Source organism: Neomonachus schauinslandi, chromosome 16 (assembly GCF_002201575.2).
Source record: "Neomonachus schauinslandi chromosome 16, ASM220157v2, whole genome shotgun sequence".
Lineage (NCBI taxonomy): Eukaryota > Metazoa > Chordata > Mammalia > Carnivora > Phocidae > Neomonachus > Neomonachus schauinslandi.
In genome coordinates this window covers 31,991,297-32,011,629 of record NC_058418.1, presented here as the reverse complement: position 1 = coordinate 32,011,629, position 20,333 = coordinate 31,991,297, and the positions used below count along the sequence as shown (strand labels likewise).

The window sequence follows — 20,333 nt, the reverse complement described above, 5'->3', positions numbered from 1 at the left end:
TAAGAACTTCTGGAAGGCAGTTACAACTTTTAAATGTATATTACCCACTATCAAATATGATTTTTATTAGAACTCCAAATTTCCACAGGGAAAATGTGATTCAAAAGAAATTTAGCACTAAATTTTGAGTAGAAATCTTGCCCTCAAACCTTATTAATTACACTTTACAGGATTAAAACACAAGAAAAGTGTTCAATATTCAACACCAAAGATTACTGAGTAAGGCCTCACTCAAGGTATCAAAAGCTTAAGACTGATTCTGCTCTCCTCTCTTCTTTTGAAAATGTAAACTATGGTTAGATGACTGTATCATTCCATTTTTTGCTGTATCTGTCAGCTGTCATTTATAACAACCACCAAAGAGAAAATTACATCCTAACAGATACTATTGTTTCAGCCGCCTTTAGGAAAAGGATGAAAAAAAAATCTGTTGTGGAGAATTCTTTCTAGTCCTGTGAGACTAAGTAAAAGAGACTTGGATCTAATCATTATTCAGAAGGTAGACTTCTGGAGAAAGCAAAGAACTAAAATAAATTATCCCAGACAGAAGAGAAATTAAAGACCTAGGCGATTCAGTACTAGCACTGGCTTGGGTGATTCAGTGTTTGCAGTTATGGAAGGCCCAGTTATCAGCTTTCCTAATACATAAAATGCCACTTGTATTTCATCTCCAATGAGCAAAGAGGAGCAACCTGGCATTACAGAGAAACACAGAGTATCTACATAGGGAACTTTCTGATAAACTCTCAGCTGTCCAGTAGGCTGTCCAGTCCAACAGCAGAGTAGAAGCTGGGCCTGGAATGGAAGAACTGTGCACCGCAGCCTGGCTTTGCCCCACACCAGCCTCTGACCCTGGGGCTAGTGTGGGCCCTTTCCCCTCTCTGGATTCCAGTTTCATCACCACTGAGATGATGGGGTTGGCTCAGGTAATTTCTAAGAGCCTGCTCCTCATGAAGAATCTACAAATGCAGAATATTTTAAGCCAGTCTTTAAACTCACTTCATGTGTCCTTGGAAGGAGCAGCCTCATTTTAGTGGTGATGGAAATTATCTGTATATATAGAACCTAAGGACTGACACCAGCCCCATCTTACAACTGGCATAAGCAGGGGAAGATCACCAAGATAGTCTCTAAAAGGTCTTTGGCTCTGGTTCTTCTCTCTAAACCAATGTTTTTCAACTGGGGGTAATTTTGCCTTCCCAGAGGTCACCAGCAAAATCTAGAAACATTTTTGGTTGTCACAATTCAGGGAGACAGGCCACAGGCTACTGACATCTAGAGGGCAGAGGCCAAGGGTGCTGCTAAACATCCTACAATGCACAGCACAGCCTCCAGAACAAAGAATTATCTAGCCCCAAATACAAACAGTGCAGAGGCTGAGAAGCCCTGTTGTAAACCAAGGAAGGCTTCTTGTCCTGAGGGCATGAAACCAACATCAAAGGCACTAGGACCCTCTGGAAATAGATGCATACTGTTTTTCTTAATATAAGAAAAGCACTACAGCTTTTATTAGATTCTAATAAAAGTCTGAGTCCTCCACCACCACCAAATAATCTTAAAACCACTATATATACAGAATTCTCTCATTTGGGATTTTTATGGTGGTATATTCATACCCTGGTATATCACACAGCAACAGAAGAGACTGGAACTACAGCTACATGGATTATGGATAAATTCTGCAGACACAGTGATTAACTAAAGCAGCCAGATTTATTTAAAAATCCAGGGGCACTTGGGTGGCTCAGTTGTTAAGCGTCTGCCTTCGGCTCAGGTCACGATCTCAGGGTCCTGGGATTGAGTCCCACATGGGGCTCCCTGCTCAGCGGGAAGCCTGCTTCTCCCTCTCCCACTCCCCCTGCTTATGTTCCCTCTCTCACTGTGTCTCTTTGTCAAATAAATAAATTAAATATTTTTAAAAATAAATAAATAAAAACCAAACATACTGCATGATTGCATTTAACGGATTTTAAGAACAGAAAAACTAAATCATCTATGGTGCTAGAAATCAGAACACTAGTTATTACGGTGTGGGAGCGACCGATTGGAAAGGAGCACAACAGAACTTTCCGGGTGCTGTAACGGGACCCTCAAAAATTCCTACGTCGAAGCCCTAAGACCCAACATGTGGTATCTGGAGAAGGGGCCTTTGGAAGGTAATGAGGTTTAGATGAGCTCATGAAGATGGGGCCCTCATGAAGGGATTAGTGTCCCAGTAAGAGACACCAGAGGGCTTCCTTCCCACCCAGTCCCCTACACTGCATTCACCCTGGAAAGAACAGGTGAGCACACAGTGAGATAGCAGCCATCTAAAAACCAGGAAGCAGGTCCTCACCAGGACCCAACCATGCTGGGACTCTGATCTCAAGAATTCCAGCCTCCAGAACTGTGGCAAAATAAACTTTTTGCTATTGAAGCCACCCAGTCTATGGTATTTTGTTACGGCAGCTCACTCTAAGAAGCTGGGGTATTGGAAATGTTCCATATCTCAGTATGATTGGTAGTCACGAGTGAATACGTAAAAATACACTGAGCTATACACTTAAGGTCTGTTCACAGATAATTCACAGAAAAGCAAGAAACATTAGCATAGCAAGAAACTTAACTTAGCGGGCGCCTGGGTGGCTCAGTTGGTTAAGCGACTGCCTTCGGCTCAGGTCATGATCCTGGAGTCCGGGGATCGAGTCCCACATCGGGCTCCCTGCTCAGCAGGGAGTCGGCTTCTCCCTCTGACCCTCCCCCCTCTCATGTGCTCTCTCTCTCCTCTCATCCTCTCTCTCAAATAAATAAATAAAATCTTTAAAAAAAAAAAAAGAAACTTAACTTAGCATCGCCTCCAGAAAGCAAAGGGAAGAGTTGGGACTTTTCATTTTATACCCCTCTGTCAGTCTGAATTCTTTTCCATGGCTATATGTGACCCTGTCTAATTTTAAATAACTTGTTAATTTCTAAATTGCTCTAAACCCTCTGCTTCAGTGTGTTTGTCTCACCACTGGCCCCAAATCCTCAATGGCAATGACTATCAAATCCACACTCCCACTCTAACCCAGAGCTTCCAGGCACTGCCTACGCGTTTCCACTCCAGCACGTAACTGTCACACCTGGGACGTGTGACGTCTCAAAATGCAGTTATCCACCCACCCTGCCCCCTCCTCAGCTCCTCCTCTCTGTCCCCTGGCTTCTCTCTCTCTCTCTCTCTCTCTCTCTCTCTCTCTCTCTCTCTCTCGGGTTCTAACTCACCCTTCTCCTTTACATCTGCACATGACCTCAGACTTTATTTACAGGTATTCTCTACTCTCCAGGCTCAAAAACCAACAAGATGCAGATACATTTTTTGAGAGAAAGGGTAGGTATTCCTCATTACCCAAACTCAGGAAACCAAATACTTTATATTCATCTGATGGGAACATCATTCACTCTCCAAACTTGCTATCCAAACTCTCATCACCTAACAGATTTACATAGCAAGGGATACTTGTATTTTTGCAGCATCTTCTAACTATTGCTTTTCCCCCCCCAGCTTTATTCAGATATAACTGATACATAATACCGTGTAAGTTTAAGATATACAGAGTAACATATATTTCTGCATGGATTGGGAAATGATTATCACAATAAAGTTAGTCTAACTGTTGATTCTATCTTCCTCACCATCACAGGAGGCCAGACTTCCATCCCTTTAAACCCAAATTCTTGAGAGACACTAGGACGTGTCTTCAAGCTCCTCCCTCTCCACATCACTCTGCTTGCTGTGGCCGCCTCAATCTTTCCAGGACTTTCCCTATGTTGCTCCTGCTCAAAAGCCCTCCAAGCCTTGCACTCACAGGGATCCAGATGAGGCGATGCTTTTGATGAAACCCTATCTAACAGTTACCCAATCTACTGGGCCCCTAACCATCCTTATGTATGCCTTGCTTTATGCCCTTGCTCATGCCATTTTTCCCAAAGGGGAAAAATGTACCCCTGAGCTCCACAGCTCCTCCACTTTCTAGTGGGGTGACTGTGGACAAGTTATTTATTCTTGCTGGGCCCACCTATGAAATGGAAAAAGAGCTGCATTTCTACATAGCAACTACTCAGTAAACCTTGGCTATTATTTTTTACCACCAGTTCAAGTCCTGCCTAGCAGATGGTTTTCCTCAACACCCATCCCACAAAATCTCCCCTCACCAAAATTCTTTCCTACTCCATTCATTTATCTGCCTTACAGTTTTCCATGTGGCCAATCTTCAGTTCTGGTTCTCCATGGGGTTTCTGCAGCCTCCTTATTTCACTTTGGAGCTCTTTTTTTGTCAATATGTAGTTGTCTGTTGGTTATTCTTCTATTTTTTATGTGGGGACAAGCATCAGGACCTCTTAGCTTGCCATTTTGCTGATATCTCTCTCCTTTATTTGTTCTACATTATCGTGTTAATATTTAGACCCCCAAAGACCCTGAAGCTTAAAGCATTCTGTAGCTTTTTTTAAACTCCAACAGTGTCCTCAAACAGTAGCTAGACCCCCACCACAGTCACTGACTGACAGAATAACCTTCTGCAAACTTTGCCAAGAATGGCTAATTGAGATAGGGAAACTGAAGGGACCCTATGAAAGACTACTTTTTTTTGCTGCCTTTACTCTTGCTAGGACCTGCACCTCCACCTTACACATGCCTTATAATACAGATAACATATGTCCCCTTGCACAGGTCAAGGAGTTTCTCTGCAGTCTTCCAGCACATCTAGATAACATCTAAAGAGTGACCAGGCAGGGGCGTCATGTATGTTTTCCAGACCACTGCCTCACCAAGACCCCTGGCTCCAGGGTATAAGTGATTTATGGAGGACACCTAAACACTCGTCCATTTTAACCAGTTCCCAGATGCCTAAAAAGACACTTACAACAGATCTCAATCCTCAATAAAAACCCCACCCCCTAAACAAAGATGAGACTCACTCTTCTTTCCTTTCTGAGTCTCTCAGACTGTCTGTATCTACACTCTGTCTTCAATAAACCCTGCTCTTACTTTCTCTCGGCTCACATTTGATTTCTATTCCACGCAAAGATAAAAACACCCTTAGCTGATCCTGCAGGACCTCCTCTGGGTCCTTGGACCCAGCCCTCCTGCACCATAATGACTCCTTATTTTTAAAATTCCTATGCTGACACTGTAAGGGACACCAAAGTTAGAACCCCTTTTTCCTCCCTTCCTGTAACAAATATTTATTAAGCATCTCCCATGTGCTGTTCAAGGCACTGGGGATGGAGCTGTGGAAAAAACAGATAAGATTCCCAGGCTCAAAGAATTTATATGTCAGGAGAGAGACAATTAAAAAAAATAAGACACATGATTCCAGGTATTGGTAAGTGCTACAAAGGAGATAAAACAGGGAGATGTGGTAGAGTGGACAGTGAGACTGCTTTAGCTGGGGTGTTCTATGAAGCTTCTTTAAAAAGGAAACCGTTGAGGCGTCTGGGTGGCTCAGTCAGTTAAGCGTCTGCCTTTGGCTCAGGTCATGATCCTAGGGTCCTAGGATTGAGCCCCATGTCAAGCTCTCTGCTCAGTGGGGAGCCTGCTTCTCCCTCTCCCTGCCGCTCCCCCTGCTTGTGCATGTTCTCTGTCAAATAAATAAAATCTTTAAAAAAAATTTTTTTTAAGTAAAAATAAAAAGGAAACCATTGAACAAAGGCCTAAATCATGTAAGGGAATGAACTATACTGATAATCTGAGGAGAAGAACGTTCTTGCAAAGGACAGTGAATACAAAAGCTTCAATGCAGAATCATCTTTAGCATATGTGAAGAAGAGCAGGAGGCCACATGGCTGAAGCACACAGTCACAGGGTAGAGTGGTGGGAGAAGGGGCTAGGGCAGGGCCTAGATGGTACTGACTTCACAGCACAAGGTAATAACGGTGGACTGTAATCTATGCGTGATGGGAGCTACAGAAGGGTTAAGCTTTTTAAAGGCTCCTTCCCACTTCTGCATGGAGAACAGATGGGGGGTAAGAAGGGCACAAAGTAAAACCAGGGAGACCAGTCAGGAGGCTGCTCTATCACCCAGATGTAATACATAAGAGTGATGTGGACCAGGATGATAGTGGTGGAAGAGACAAATAGTAGGTCTGACTCATGTATACATTTTAAAATAGATTCCGTGTAGATATAAATCATTTATGTAGAGTGTGAGAGTGAAGAAGTCAAACACAATGCCAAGGTTTTAGGCCCAAGTAACTTGGGAGCATGAAGGTGCCACTTACTGAAATGAGGAAGATAGGGAAGGGAGTAGATTTAGACATCAGAGGGCTATTATGACGATGACATTAGATTATACAAGCAAAGCCCAAGGCAGGGACTCACACACAGCCAGAACTCAGGAAGTGATGGTTGTCCTTATTTTCACTGTCTTTGGCTCCTTCTCCTAGAGTTCAGGTCTCTTCTTTCCTAAAATAATTCCTCATCAATAGGGGAAACTGGGTCAGGGGTACAGAGTACTCTGTACTAATCTTGCATATTTCCTGTAAATCTAAAACTATTCTAAAATTAAAAGCTTATTAAAAAAATCCGGGGTGCCTGGGTGGCTCAGTCAGTTAAGCGTCTGCCTTCGGCTCAGGTCATGGTCCCAGGGTCCTGGGATCGAGTCCAGAATCGGGCTCCCTGCTCAGCAGGGAGTCTGCTTCTCCCTCTCCCCCCCGCCCCCGACTCGTGCTCTCTCTCGCTCTCTCTCTCAAATAAATAGGAAGAGCTTTAAAAATAAATTAAATAAATAAATAAATAATTTTTTAAAAAATCCTCAAACCCACATGCTCCTCTAGCTCCTGCTCTTTCTACAAAGAGACAGCCATCCTTTGTCACACCTCATCCATTCATCACCCACTACAACCTAATTTCTGCTTTTGCCCCCCTCCTACTTCCAGAATTCCTCTGCAGCCACCAATGACCTAACTGCTAAGTCCGATGGACTTTCAACCCTTTCTCTCTCACAGCCTCTTATACTCTGACCATTCCTTTCTTCCTGAAACACTCTTCTCCTCTGACTTGACACCACCTTTTCCTGGTTCTCCTCCTGCTTTTCCAGCTCTTCCCTCTCTCAAGCCTCCTCTGCTGTGGCTTCGACATCCACCCTTCCCTTAAATGCCAAGCTTCTATCCTTGGACCTCCTCTTCTCAAGCTGCATATTTCTCTGGATAAGATCCACCACTGGCCGTGGCTTCAACTAGAACCCTACCAGTGGTTATTAATTTTTCGGATGGCCACGGACCCCTGCGAATCTAATGTTCGTGTACACATGTGCACACAAAAGAACCACACACATATTCTTAAAGATACACTGTCAGGAGGCTCACAGGACTGAAGGGTCACCTGAACACCTCTGAGGACTGTCTGGGCCCAGAGGAGAACGCCAATTTATCAAAACTAAGGTTTGGTGGAAACTATTCTATGTCCAGGCCAGCTCTCTCACCTGAGCTAATATCTCCAACTGTCCCCGACAGCTGCACCTGGATGGCCCATGGGTGTCTCAAACCACACGTGTCCCAAACCAAACTCATCATTTCTCTCTCCTCTTAGCCACCAATACCACCACTTCCACCTCCTGCATTCCCAGGCTCTCAGTAAAACTACTAGCATCCAGCAAGTCAGCCAGAGACCACCAGGGAGTCACTTCAGGGTCCCCTTCCTCCGCTCCTGAACATCCAGCCAATCTCCATGTCTACCTCTCAAACCTTCTGCAAAAAGGAATCCTCATCTCTCTTGCCCCCTCTCTGACCCTCATGCTTTTCACCTAACCACCTCAGTAGTCTAAGCCTTTGCGTTCCTATAACTCACCCTCCCCTTGGCAAGAATTCTTTTTGAAATGCTTCCCTGCCTTAATCCAACCAGGGACACCTTCTGTCCCCTCCAGGAGGAAGTGCTTGTGATCTGGCACTGTCACCCTTACCATCCACATTTCTCACTACCCTCCCCCAAAGATACCCTAGTAAGTCTCTACTCCTGGGGGTGCTTCATGCTGTTTCCTCCCTTCATATTCCTGCACATGTAGCTGCACACTCTGCTATCACATACCCCAAACCTACACTGTCACATAGGGAACTCCTATATATCCTGAAAAGTCTGCTAGGGCAGTCCTCCTCACCCCAAGCCCCTCCTATACTATTCTGAACCTTCATTACTGTTCTTCTCTGGTGAAATAGTTGTAATTATTTCTTCCACGTCTGTCTACTTCTCTACATGGCAAATTCCTGTAGGGCAGACTGCTCAGCTGACTGAGCTGAATCCTCAGCAGCCAAGTTTGGCATTCAGTAGGTACCAAATAAATGTCTGATGAGTTAAAGTGGCTTGTCCCCTGAATACACCTTGGGCTCTCACCTCTGGGTCTTTGCTGACCTCTCTCTCTCCTTGGAACATCTGTATTTCCTCTACCTTATTTTCTACTTCAGTCCATCAAGCAGCAGATTCAGACACTCAAGCTCACCACTTCTCCAACTGTTCCCACCTTAGGGTCTTTGCACTTGCTCTTCCCATTCCAGGAATGCTCTCTCCCACCAGACATTCCATAACTTGCTCTCTCATTTCAATCAGGTCTCTGTTCAGATATCCTTGTCCTCCTTTAAAAAACAGCCCTGACACTACACTCTATATCTGTGTGTTTATTGTTGGTGGCATTCTCTATAGGAACATCACTTCAATGAGGGCAGGCCTGTTTCATTAACCACTGTATTCCCAAGCCTGTAACAGTGCCAGAGCATTCCTTTATTTCATATTTATTGAGCACCTACTGTGTGCCAGGCCTAGGTGCTGAAGATCCACCAAGGAACAAAAAGGAGAAAAATCCTCCCCACTTCACATTCTGGAAGGGAACAACAAACAATACACAAGGTAAATAACTAAAATATAATTGCTAAGAACAACTACTAAAGCAGTAAAGGAAAACAGGAACTGGGGAAAGCCTCACTAGGTGACCCCTGAGTAAAAACCTGAAAAAAAGTGAGGGAGCAAACCACAAGATTATTGAACTGCAAGCACAAAAGCCCTGAGGCCAAAGCATGTCTGACACGTGGAAGAGGGTAGCAGAAAATGAGAATGGGAAAGTAACAGTGGGTCAGGTTATTTAAAGTCTTATGGCTCAATATAAGGCATTTGTCTTTAAATGAGATGGAAATCCATTGTAGGGTTTTTACGTAAAGGAGTGATACGATCTGACCTGTTTCAAAAGGATCTTTCCAGCTGCCATGCTAAAATAGGGCATGAATGCAAGGGCAGAAGTAGGGAGACCAGATGAGAGACTATTTCAATAATCCAGGTGAGAGGTGATGGTGACTTGGCCCAGGGTGGCAAGCACTGGATGTGGAGTGAGAAAGAAACAGAGCAGTCAAAGGTGACTCAAAGGTTACTGGCTAGAGCCTTTTATGTGACTCAGAAAAAACAGCAAGAAGAGCAGTTTGGGAGGGGAGATGATGGGAAGCTTGCTAGGCCTATCTTGACATGTTCAGTCTGAGTTCCCTATCAACCATCTCGGTTGAGAAAGAAAAGAGGCAGCTGGGTATTGGTCGAGGGAGAGGCCCCCGCTGGAGATACAAATATGGGATCTGATAGCCTAACATATACGTATTTAAAACTATGAGCTTTGAAATAACAATTCACCATAAATGAAAAATCAAAATGTCCCAAAAAGAAATGCACGAAGAACAGATGAAAGAAAAAGCTACGACGTCCAAGGACACCCTCTCACATTCCGCAGACAGAATACAAAAGTGACCCTTGCTCATGCTAAAAGGCATTTCGGCCAAAACAAGTGACAGGGGCAAACCAGTACCAGCGGCTCTGTGAATGGTTGGTCCAAACTCTGACCGAAAATTCCTGGGGTCAGCCCCCTAATTTTTTTAAAGAGACCCAGTAAACTCAGGCATTGCCCTTGCAGAGGATGAGGTGTTGTGAGACCCAAGAAAGTGCAGGCCACCTCCAGGTTCTAATCTCCAGCATGTCCCTAGAAAGGAAGCAGCATTCCCCTGATGCCGGTCAAGAGACAGACCAAGGGTTGGGAGAGGCTAAGAGGGTCGTCACCCTGGCCCGAAAGAGCCCCGCCCTCGGAGGGCAGGGTACGTCCGCAGGAGACGAGCGAGCAGGCGGAGGGCTGTGGCGGGGAGAGGCGCTGATCCCAGCTCAGGGTGGGCTCACAGGGCACTGGGTGGGGGTGGGGCAGGGGCGTGGCGCGCCGCGGCAGAGCGCCGTAGTTGGGGCGAAGAGGGGAGTCAGGGGGCCAAACCTCCATGTTCAGAAAGAGGGCAGATAGAAGGCACTCCCAGGGCGCTGCCCGACGCTATAATGGGGGACGGTTCGACAAGGCGCTGAGTCGCCGGCGTCAGGCGTGCTCGGCTGCCATGTGGCGAACGGGCAGTGAGAGCGCCGTGGCTCCGAGCGTGGGGACCGGGCTCCGCCCAGCCTCGGAGCCCCGGGTTCAAGGACAAGCCCCCAAGTGGGAAGAACATGGGCAGAGACACCCTTACCCGACACTGCAGCCTTCTCAGCCGCTCGGGTCCCGGCTGGAGAACGCGGTCACCGCTTCTCGCGCCGCTCGCCCGCGCTTCCTGATTGGCCGAGGCCGGCCCTCCCAGAAGCCCTCGCGCGGCGCGCAGCCAAATAAACTTTATAGAGACCCGCGGAGGAGAACAAGGACAGGGCGGGGCTAGGGGCGGGGCCTCCGGCTGAGCTGCTACGCCCCCCACGCCCGGAGCCACCGCCCTCACCCTTCCCTAGTGGTTAGAGTTGGCTCAGCCCGGAAAAATCGAGTGCACAATCCCTCGGGTGGATTTCTTACCCTTTACCGATCGCCATCCTATGCCAGGTACTCTTCGAGGCGCTGGGGGCACAGTGGCGACCGCGACAGACAAGATCGCTGCCCTAATGGAGTTGTCAAGCCGGTGGGAGAAACAGACTGTAATAAGTAACTGCCAGTTTGTAAAGAGGACTATGACAAAAAAGCAGGATAATGGGAGAGAGAATGCCTTTGTGGCCCCAAGGCCTCTCTGAAGAGGTGCTGAGCTGAAATACAATGATGAGAAAGGGTCAGTCCTGCAAAGTTCTGGCTGCAGAGCATTCCAAGCAGAGGAACAAGAGTGAAGAAGGCTCCATAGGTAAACAAGCTTGGTGTGCAAAGAATAGGAATGTAAAATGGTACAGCCTCTTTGGAAAAGAGTATGGAGGTTCCTAAAAAATTAAAAATAGAATTTCCATATGATCCAGCAAGTCCACCTCTGGGTATATACCCAAAAGAATTGAAGGTCTCAAAGAGGTATGTGTACACCCCTGTTCATAGCAGCATGATTCACAAGAGCCAAAACAGGGAAGCAACCCAAGTGTCCATCGACAATGAATAGATGATGTGATAAATACATACAATGGAGTATTATTCAGCCTTAAAAAGGAAGAAAATTCTAACATATCTTACAACATGGATAAAACTTGAGGACATACTAAGTGAAATAAGCCAGTCATAAAAACATTAATACTATGATTCTATTTATAGAGTACTTAGAGTAGCCAAAATTATAAAGAAAGAAAGTAGGGTGGTGGTTGCCAGGGGCTGGGGCAGGGGGAAAGGGAATAGTGGGTTTTTGTTTAATGAGTTTAGTTTTAGTTTTACAAAATGAAGAGTTATGGAAATGGATGGTAGTGATGGTTGCACACTACGAAAATCTTTAATATCCCTGAACTGTACACTTGAAAATAGTTAAGATGGTATATGTCATGTTATGTGTATTTCAACAGAAGAGTAAAATTTTTTGAAAGGATGTGGAGCAACTTGAACCATCGTATACTGCTGCGGGGCGGGGGCGGGGGGGGGTTGGAAATAGGGACAACCACTGTGGAAAACTGGCAAAATGTGTGAAAGCTAAATATACACGTACTCTATGACCCAGCAATTCTACATATGCATAAATTGTACATATTTTCACCAAAAACCACATATGACAACGTCCATAGCATCCTAACCCAAAAGTGGAAACAACCCAAATGTCCATTAACAGAAGAATGGATAAATAAATTATGGTGTGGGCATATAACGAAATACTGCAGTAACTAAGAGAATGAACCACACCCACAAACAACAACATGAATGAATCTCACAGATGTAATGGTAGGCAAAAGAAGCCAGACCCTAAAGCAGGACTCCGTTGATATAAAGTTCAAATCAGGCAAAGCTAACTTATGGTGACAGATGTCAGAATAGTAGTGATTTTGAAGGGTGGAAGGGCTGTTGACTGGGAAGGGAAATGAGAGAATCTTCTGAGGTCTGTTAATGTTCTGTTTCTTAATCTGGGTGCTGAGTGCATGGATGTGTTCACTTTTTAAAAATTCATTGAGCTGCGCATTTAAGATTTGTGCACTTTACCACACATATATTATTCATTACGCTACAATAAAAAAAGTAAGAAATAAAGTGAAATATTCTCTGCGCTGTGGAATGTTAAATGTTTTGCTATCCAGAATTCATAACACTTCCCCTCCTCCAACTGTTTGCAGTCTGGAACCTTGTTTTATTTCTTTGATCTTCCCCACAATCCCCAGCATGTGGTGCTGGGAAGGAAAGCAAGAAAAATTTCTTAAATGACAGACAAAATCCAGCGCCATGATTGCCCCCTATCCCAAACTTCATTGCTAGAGATGGGTTCTTAGTGGGTGGCAGCAAATTACATAAAGCTTCTGGAACTGTGGCTGAGTGATCAGCAATATTCTTTACAAGTCATTAAAAGCTTATAAGGGAAGCTTCTCACTATGCACTGCAGATGAGTTTTTAAGATTTGTGCACTTTACTAGATGAAATTATTTCTCAATAAAAAGATCAATACACTTCAAATTAAAGAAAAAGTGATTCACATCTAATATTGCACTTGAACCTTGTGTTGAGCAGAGCAGGGCTGATCATCATCATGTATTCTGTGGGGAACCTAAACTCCAGGAGGATTAAATGACTTACCCAAGGTTACATAGGGAAATAGTGGCAGACCAGGGCCTATACTCTCTAGTCTTGGGATGTCAAGGCCAGTGTTTCCTAGTCCAAGAAGGCCTCAGAGGTGAGCTTAGAAGCCCTCATGAACTATAACAATAAGAGCTATCCAGTGGATTGGGATCCGAATCAATACCACATTCTCATTAACTAGCAGCAGCTAACTATCAGATGATGTCGTGAAGGTGGTAGGATTTATTAAAATCTGGTTGTTTTATTTGTTATTAAACATACTGATTGTTGAGTGAAAAAAACCCCATCCTACACATCTCTGCATTTCTGCTGTTTTAAAACAGCTTTGCCGACATCTATCAACTTTGTTTATGTCAAATTGTGCAATTTGTCACTGATGCTGCATTTGCCAAAAGAAAAGTGAATTTGATTGACAAGGCCCCAGGGCTTCTCTCTCTTCCTTTTCAACATTCCAGATGTTTAAAAAAAAAAAAAAAAGTTGGATCCACCCCCAGGAAGGCTCATCTGCGGGTGAAAAATAGTACCAAAGGAGCTTGAGGGATATGGTTTCAGTTTCTGCAGAAACTTTGCCTCCAAGAGACCCCATCTTCTTGATTGGTTCAAATTACCCTCCGTTTTCGATTGCTGCCTTTCAATGCAGCCATCTGTTTCACGGCCCATCTGTCAGGGGCTCTGTTGTGGTTGATTATTAGATGTGTTTGCAGCTGGGGGGGGGGACTTAAATGACAAAAGAAAAGTGTCTCCAAGAATGAAAGTAGGAAACAGAAGCAGACTTCTAGCTATTACCACTCTTAGAAAGCAGAGGACTTCATCTTTCCCTGCAAACTCAGGAGAAAATTAAGATCGGCAAACAAACGTGGCGAACAATAGTGGACGTGGGTGGTTTTGGGGCTTTCCACCACTTGTTCTCCCTCCCCAAGGACACCGCAGCTTATTTTGGGGGGATTACCTGTTTCGCATTGTGGGTATTCTTGTGGGGAGAATAATAATCTACCATGAAGGGTTGTTCTACGGGCGCCTGGGTGGCTCAGTCGTTAAGCGTCTGCCTTTGGCTCAGGTCATGATCCCAGGGTCCTGGTATCGAGCCCCGCATTGGGCTCCCTGCTCTGCGGGAAGCCTGCTTCTCCCTCTCCCACTCCCCCTGCTTGTGTTCCTGCTCTCGCTATCTCTCTCTCTGTCAAATAAATAAATAAAATCTTAAAAAAAAAAAAATCTACCATGAAGGGTTGTTCTAAGGCTTAAAGTAGTTAATACATGTTAAAGGTTTAGAGCAGAGTCTTGCACATAGTAGGTGCTCCGTAAGTGTTAACTGTTCTTATTTCTGGTGAGGCCCATTGCCACAATACTCTAGAACTGAGTAGAGGCTCCCTGACGCACCAGAACACAAAGCTGCATACCCAGCTCGGTGGCGGGCATACCAGGACATTGCAATTGTCCCAAACTTTCCCCAGAATTGAATCCCTGCAGGACACCGGCAGCTTTGTGTCCACCAGGGGGCTCCGGTGGATAACGTTCATTGAGAAGGATCCCACATGACCTACCTGCCAGGGGACTCTCAAAATGAAGGCTCCAGGCACCCGCCCCCCACCACGTTATCAACTATGCTTGAAGGCAGAGCCTGAATCTCTCCAATAGAATTGGCATCCCCAGCATCTGACCCGAATGGGGGCTGACAGTGGCGTGTGTGGCATAGTATGGCAGGGCCAGCTTGTATATGTGGTCTTGGTGGTCAGCCACTTCAGCGGTGCTGTAACATTCTTGGACACTGGAGGCATTTCCTGAAACTGCGGTGTGGCCAAACCTTGTCTTGCCCTGAGAGATAAGACGGCTAAATCCTGGCCACCCAGCAGAGCTCAGACTTCAGTGAACCAACGCCAGAGTTTACCTTTGTGAAAACCATCATATGCATACTCAGCCAGCTGCAGCCCCTGGCTGATGGCTGTCTTAGATGTCTCATTTTAGACTAGAAGATTAAAAATCATCCTTAAAAAGTCAAGAAAGAAGGCACTCGGGTGAAAACAAAGCTTTATTTATCCATCTGGCTAATAATTTTTTTCCTGGAAAGATATGTTTGCTTTTTTGATCCATAAGCATCTTCACAGAAATTTCATTTTTGTGATGCATTTGATTTTGTATTAGGAGAAGTCTGATCTTTAGTTTCATGCTTAAACTGGAAGATCTGAAAGGGAGAGTTGTTATCTAATATGGTCCAGATTTCTATTTTTAGTTATTTTTTTTTAAAGATTTTATTTATTTATTTGAGAGAGAGAGAATGAGAGACAGAGAACACGAGAGGGAAGAGGGCAGAGGGAGAAGCAGACCCCGTGCCGAGCAGGGAGCCCGATGCGGGACTCGATCCCGGGACTCCAGGATCATGACCTGAGCCGAAGGCAGTCGCTTAACCAACTGAGCCACCCAGGCGCCCCTTTAGTTATTTTTTTAAGATTTTATTTATTTATTTGAGAGAGAGAGAGAGCAGGACTGGGAGGAGGAACAGAGGGAAAGGGAGAGAGAATCTCAAGCAGACTCCGTGGAGCATGGAGCCCAACAGGGGGCTTGATTCCACGATCCTGAGATCATGACCTGAGCAGAAATCAAGAGTTGGACACTTAACCAGCTGAGCCACCCAAATGCCCTGGTCCTGATTTTTAAAATTGTCAATTTCTTTGGTGTTTTAGTAATATCTATCCTGGCAAGAAGCAACTTCTCTGGGTTGGGTTTTTTTTTTCCTGAAATGTATTACTGCAAATAAAATTAAAATATGTTCATTTCAATGCAAGGCCTTGTACAGAATGAGCACTTAATAAATGTGTCAAATGAATGAAATAAAGAAAAGAACCTGAGAACAGGAATAATTTCTGTGTTGTGAGTGTGAATGGGCTTGACTTAGCCCATTGGTGCATTTCACCAGCTGGCAACATTTAGGGAGGATCTATTGCCATTTATTTTGGCAAAGAAGACTCTTTGCTCCCTGCCTTCCATTCAGCAAGCCGGGAGCATGGGTGTTTGAGCAACCAGAGCTGCTCCTTCCTGGATTGCTGGATCGGGTTTGCTTTATCTCCAGCTAGTGAATAATCTTAGCACCATACTTTACACCCAGAAGGGTGCATAATTAGAATATATTGAATTAACAGTTTCTCACTTCTCAGGGATAAGGAACACTGGAGAACCCTATTATAATAAAGGGAAAGTTAAGGGAAAGGAACTCCATATGCCAAAAACTTTATTTATGCTGTTTAATTTAATCCTGCCAAGAACCATTTCAAAGCATCCCATGTTTCAGAGGAGGAAAGGAGGCTGAGTGGAAGAAGTTGCCCAAGGTCACATAAATAAGGAACCAAAAAAGGATTTGAACCCAGGCTAGTCTAATGCTGCAGCCCTGGGTCTTGCCACGATACCATTTTCCTTTTAGAACTAATTTTCGGCCGTGAGGGTCTGCTGTTTAGAGAGAAGTCGAGCAGCGCACCCCACAGCAGGGTCTCAAGTGAGGCTAGAGAGGCAATGGGGGTCATGCCAATGTGGGGACAGCAGGCAGGCACCTCCTTGCCTCTCCCCAGTCCTGGCCCTGGCACACCCCACTGTGAATGGGGGAGCAGGGTTTACCCTCTGAGACACTTCATTTACAGGCCTTATTGCACCATTATTGTTCCCAGGTATTCTTGTGATGCCCTGGGGAAAAAGTCAGGGGACCCAAATTCTACCTGTGGCCTGTTTGGGACAGGGGGCAAGACATTTTGCCTTCTGAATCTCAGCCCCCGTCATGTGTCAGGGGGAGTCAGTAATGCTCATCCGGGTCCAACCCACCTGGCAGGGTGCAATGAGACTCCAAGAGGAAACTTGCAAAGGCTATAGGAATGTTCCAGAGAAGCTACTTGGTGTTTGGTTTTGGTTTTGGTTTGGCTTTGTGTTGCCTTTTTTTTTTGGTCGCATCCACTAACCAAAGAATGAAAAGTTGACTTTCCTCCTCTCCCCAACCAGGAAAGCAGCCAAGTGTTAGTATTTGATTCAACTGCATAAAAAAAAAACCAAAAATAATAATGATAACAACACTAGCACCTATTGGCTTGAGCAAGATGAGACATCATTTCTCTGTCACATAAGAAAAGTCTGAAGAGAGGCCATGCAGATAAGATGGTGGCTCTTAAATCATCAACGACCCAGGCTCCTTCTACATTCTGGCTCCAGCATCCTTAGCATCCTGCCTCACTGCCCAAAATGGTTGCTTAAGCTCCGGCTCATGTCCAGGTTCCAGCCAGCAGGAAGGAGGACAGAAACCTGAAGGGGCATTTCATCGCTTTTAAGAATACATTTCTGAAGTTTTTTAAAGATTTATTTATTTATTTGAGAGGGAGAGAGAGAGAGAGAAGGAAGGAGAGAGAGGAAGGAAGGACAGAGGGAGAGGGAGAGAATTCTCAAGCAGACTCCCTGCAGAGCACGGAGCTCGATGCAGGGCTTAATCCCAGGACCCTGAGATCATGACCTGAGCCAAAATCAAGAGTTGGACACTTAACCAACTGTGCCACCCAGGCACCCCTCTGAAATTTTATATCCACTTCCATTTACTAGTCATTGGACAAAACTTAGTCACATCGGCTACCCCTGGTTGGGAAATGTCTTAAGTGGAGGCACGTGTCCCAGATAATTGAATCCTTATTACTAAAAAGAAGGGGATATGGATTTTGGGGGGAAAACCCATTGTCTCTGACCCATCATGTCATAGATACTTAAGTTCTGGGTTCCTTGTTCCATGTGGCAGGTGTGTGTGTGTGTGTGTGTGTGTGTATGCATGTATTGAAGAATGGTGCCTGCAGGGGAAAAATACACGACAATGCACCATTATCTGGTAAAAATATGGTCAATAGGCAATGACTCTTAGACAGAAAACTAGCCCTAATCAAAAGGAGGCCCATGCTCAGTGCTGAGCATGGCTGGGAGAGCATCTTTGTGGCCTGCCTAAAGCAGCTGTTAACAGATGGCCCGTGGAAGCACAGTCCTTCGAGTGGCCTTGCGTGGCTGGAGGCACAGTGACGTCAGTGTCCGGGACTAGCAATCACAGTAATACCTAACATTTATGGAGCCCTTTATCATTGCTAAAAGCTTTAAATGTATTTATTCATTTCATTATTCCCATTTTTTAGATAAGACAACTGAGACCCCAGAATGGAGGAGGGAGTCTTAGCAACTTTCCAAGCTCACTATAGTACTGGATGCAGGATTTGAACCCAGAAAGTCTGGTTCCAGGACTCATATCCTTACCTTCTATGCTGGTCTTGTTCCTCCACCCATCATTGCTTTCCTGGATGTCGCACAAATTGCTATAGCCAGAGGTAGGGAATGGAGCCTCAAACGATGATCGAGAAGAAAAAAAGATGAGTTGAGATGAGACTTCTGGAAGCCATCATGAGTGGAAAGCTCCAACCCCCTGCAGGGCCACCCACACCTTGTAAATGAGTGAAGCAGGCAGGTGTGAGGCACTAGGGAGTAGTGGGGACTGTGGCATGCACACTTTAAAGGGGGCAGCCATTACTGAGATAGTCCCATTGAAGCCATCCAGGAACATTGGTCCTATGCTCCTGGAGACCCAGATTTTTAAAGATTTTGATTCTTACGGTCCACTTCTCAATCAAATGAAACGTGCGGGTATGATGCAACTCAGGATACGAGTGGCGGTATCTGCTGCCCTCTCCATCCTGGGTCTCTTGCAGCAGGAGGGACAGCAGGCCAGTGTCCTTCAGAAGGCCAGACCCCAGTCTTCTAAAACTGAGGATATTTAATCCCTTAAGAGCCTACCCTAACCTGCATATCGAACCTGAACTTTGTGAGGCAGCCAGGAGAGTCCCATGCTGCCTTCCTATGTGTACCTATCTTCCTGACAAATAGTAGCTTCATCCCAGAACCTCACTATCCATCCCTCTCAGAGGCTCCTTTGCCCCCTGCCAGCTTTTTCCAAAGGCCCATAAATCTGCCAAAGCTTAGGATAATCTTCCCTCTGCCTCCCGCTCTGCCTCCCCACCCCCTGCAGCCTCCTGCAGCTCTTTGACTGATTTTTTTTTGTTTATGTCTTAAATTCCATTTGAGCCATCATGTGGCCCAATCTTTCATCTCGTTCCATATCTAGCTGCAGCCCGAGCTTGGGCGTTTGTGGGCTTTGCAGCCAGATATGAAAAGAGGAGAGATTCATTTCCTGCCTCCCGCCTCTCCAACCCCAAATCTTCCAGTTTAATCCAAGAGCTCTGAAGATTGGCTTTAACCTCACAGATGCTTCTTATGAAACCTCACTCATCAATAAGTGTCAACAAGGGTCTCAGGATGCAGGATGTGGGTGTTAGGGCGTTCCAAACCCCCACACAGGCTGTCACCCTCCCCTACATGACCCTATGACCTCTGCCTCCCCCCTAAGATGCCTGGCAGGTTATATCCCACTCCTTGGGCAGCCAGGGTCTGGCAGATGTGAGGGAGCAAAAGCTCACCTCTCTGCCCATAGCAGGACAAATCAGTGGTATGAGTTTTACTCCAGAGCACCTGGGTGTGAAAGGTCAGGCTACGCTCAAGGGTCCCTGATTACACAGGCTTGCTCAGCCCTTCCCTTCCCTGTTCTGCTTCCCTCTGTCCTTCAAGAAGTCACGTGCACAGAATCCTTGTCTCCAGCTCTGCCTCTGAGAAACCGGTGGGCAGAAGATTAGTGCTAGGCTAAGCAGGGAGAGGGGCAATACCCAAAAACAGAATGGCAAAACATTCCTGTATTCTATCACTAAATGTGAGACTTTTTTTAAGAAAATATTTTATCTATTTATTTGAGAGAGAGAGAGAGAGACAGAGCACAAGCAGGGGGAGGGATAGAGGGAGAAGGAGAAGCAGGCTCCCCGCTGAGTAGGGAGCCTGACGTGGGACTCAATCCCAGGACCCCGGGATCATGACTTGAGCCCAAGTCAGATGCTTAACCGACAGAGCCACCCAGGCGCCCCTAAATGTGAGACATTTAAATCATATTATCATAGTGACAAAATAAAGTCTTAATTTTCCAACAATAAGGAATGGGCTTATAAATGACAACACAAGCTTACTATGCATATTAAGCCATTATTAACAGTGCTGTACAGAGTACGGCAAAATGTTGACATTTATTGAAGCTGGGGGATGGGGGATGGGTACTTGGAGGTTCATTTTACCATCCTCTCTACTTTTTGTATGTTTGCAATTTTCTATAACGGCTATAAAAAGATGGATGAAGAAAATGCTTCAAATATTCAATGATATTTGGAAATTATTCACACTATATAGTTAAGTGAAAAAACTGGCTGACACTATTCCAACTATTTAAAGTAATAAATCTATATATGCATTTTTAAATTTTTTTTCAATTAAGAAATTGAAATG

General features: G+C 45.2%; 1 protein-coding gene across 5 annotated transcripts in view; it reads right to left on the bottom strand.

Moving 5' to 3' along the window:
- The window catches only part of NUP93 (nucleoporin 93), a 119,007-nt gene extending 100,408 nt beyond the window's left edge, over positions 1 to 18,599 (bottom strand). For 2 of the 5 annotated variants that reach the window (XM_044911435.1, XM_044911436.1), the window contains exon 1: positions 10,483 to 10,522. The gene's annotated coding sequence lies outside the window, so the exon portion shown is untranslated. Of the gene's footprint in view, positions 1 to 10,482; positions 10,640 to 18,212; positions 18,298 to 18,565 lie in introns of those variants that run through there. The other 3 variants (XM_044911433.1, XM_044911434.1, XM_021705812.1) reach the window with 3 other exon arrangements.
- Between the last annotated feature and the right edge of the window lie 1,734 nt (positions 18,600 to 20,333).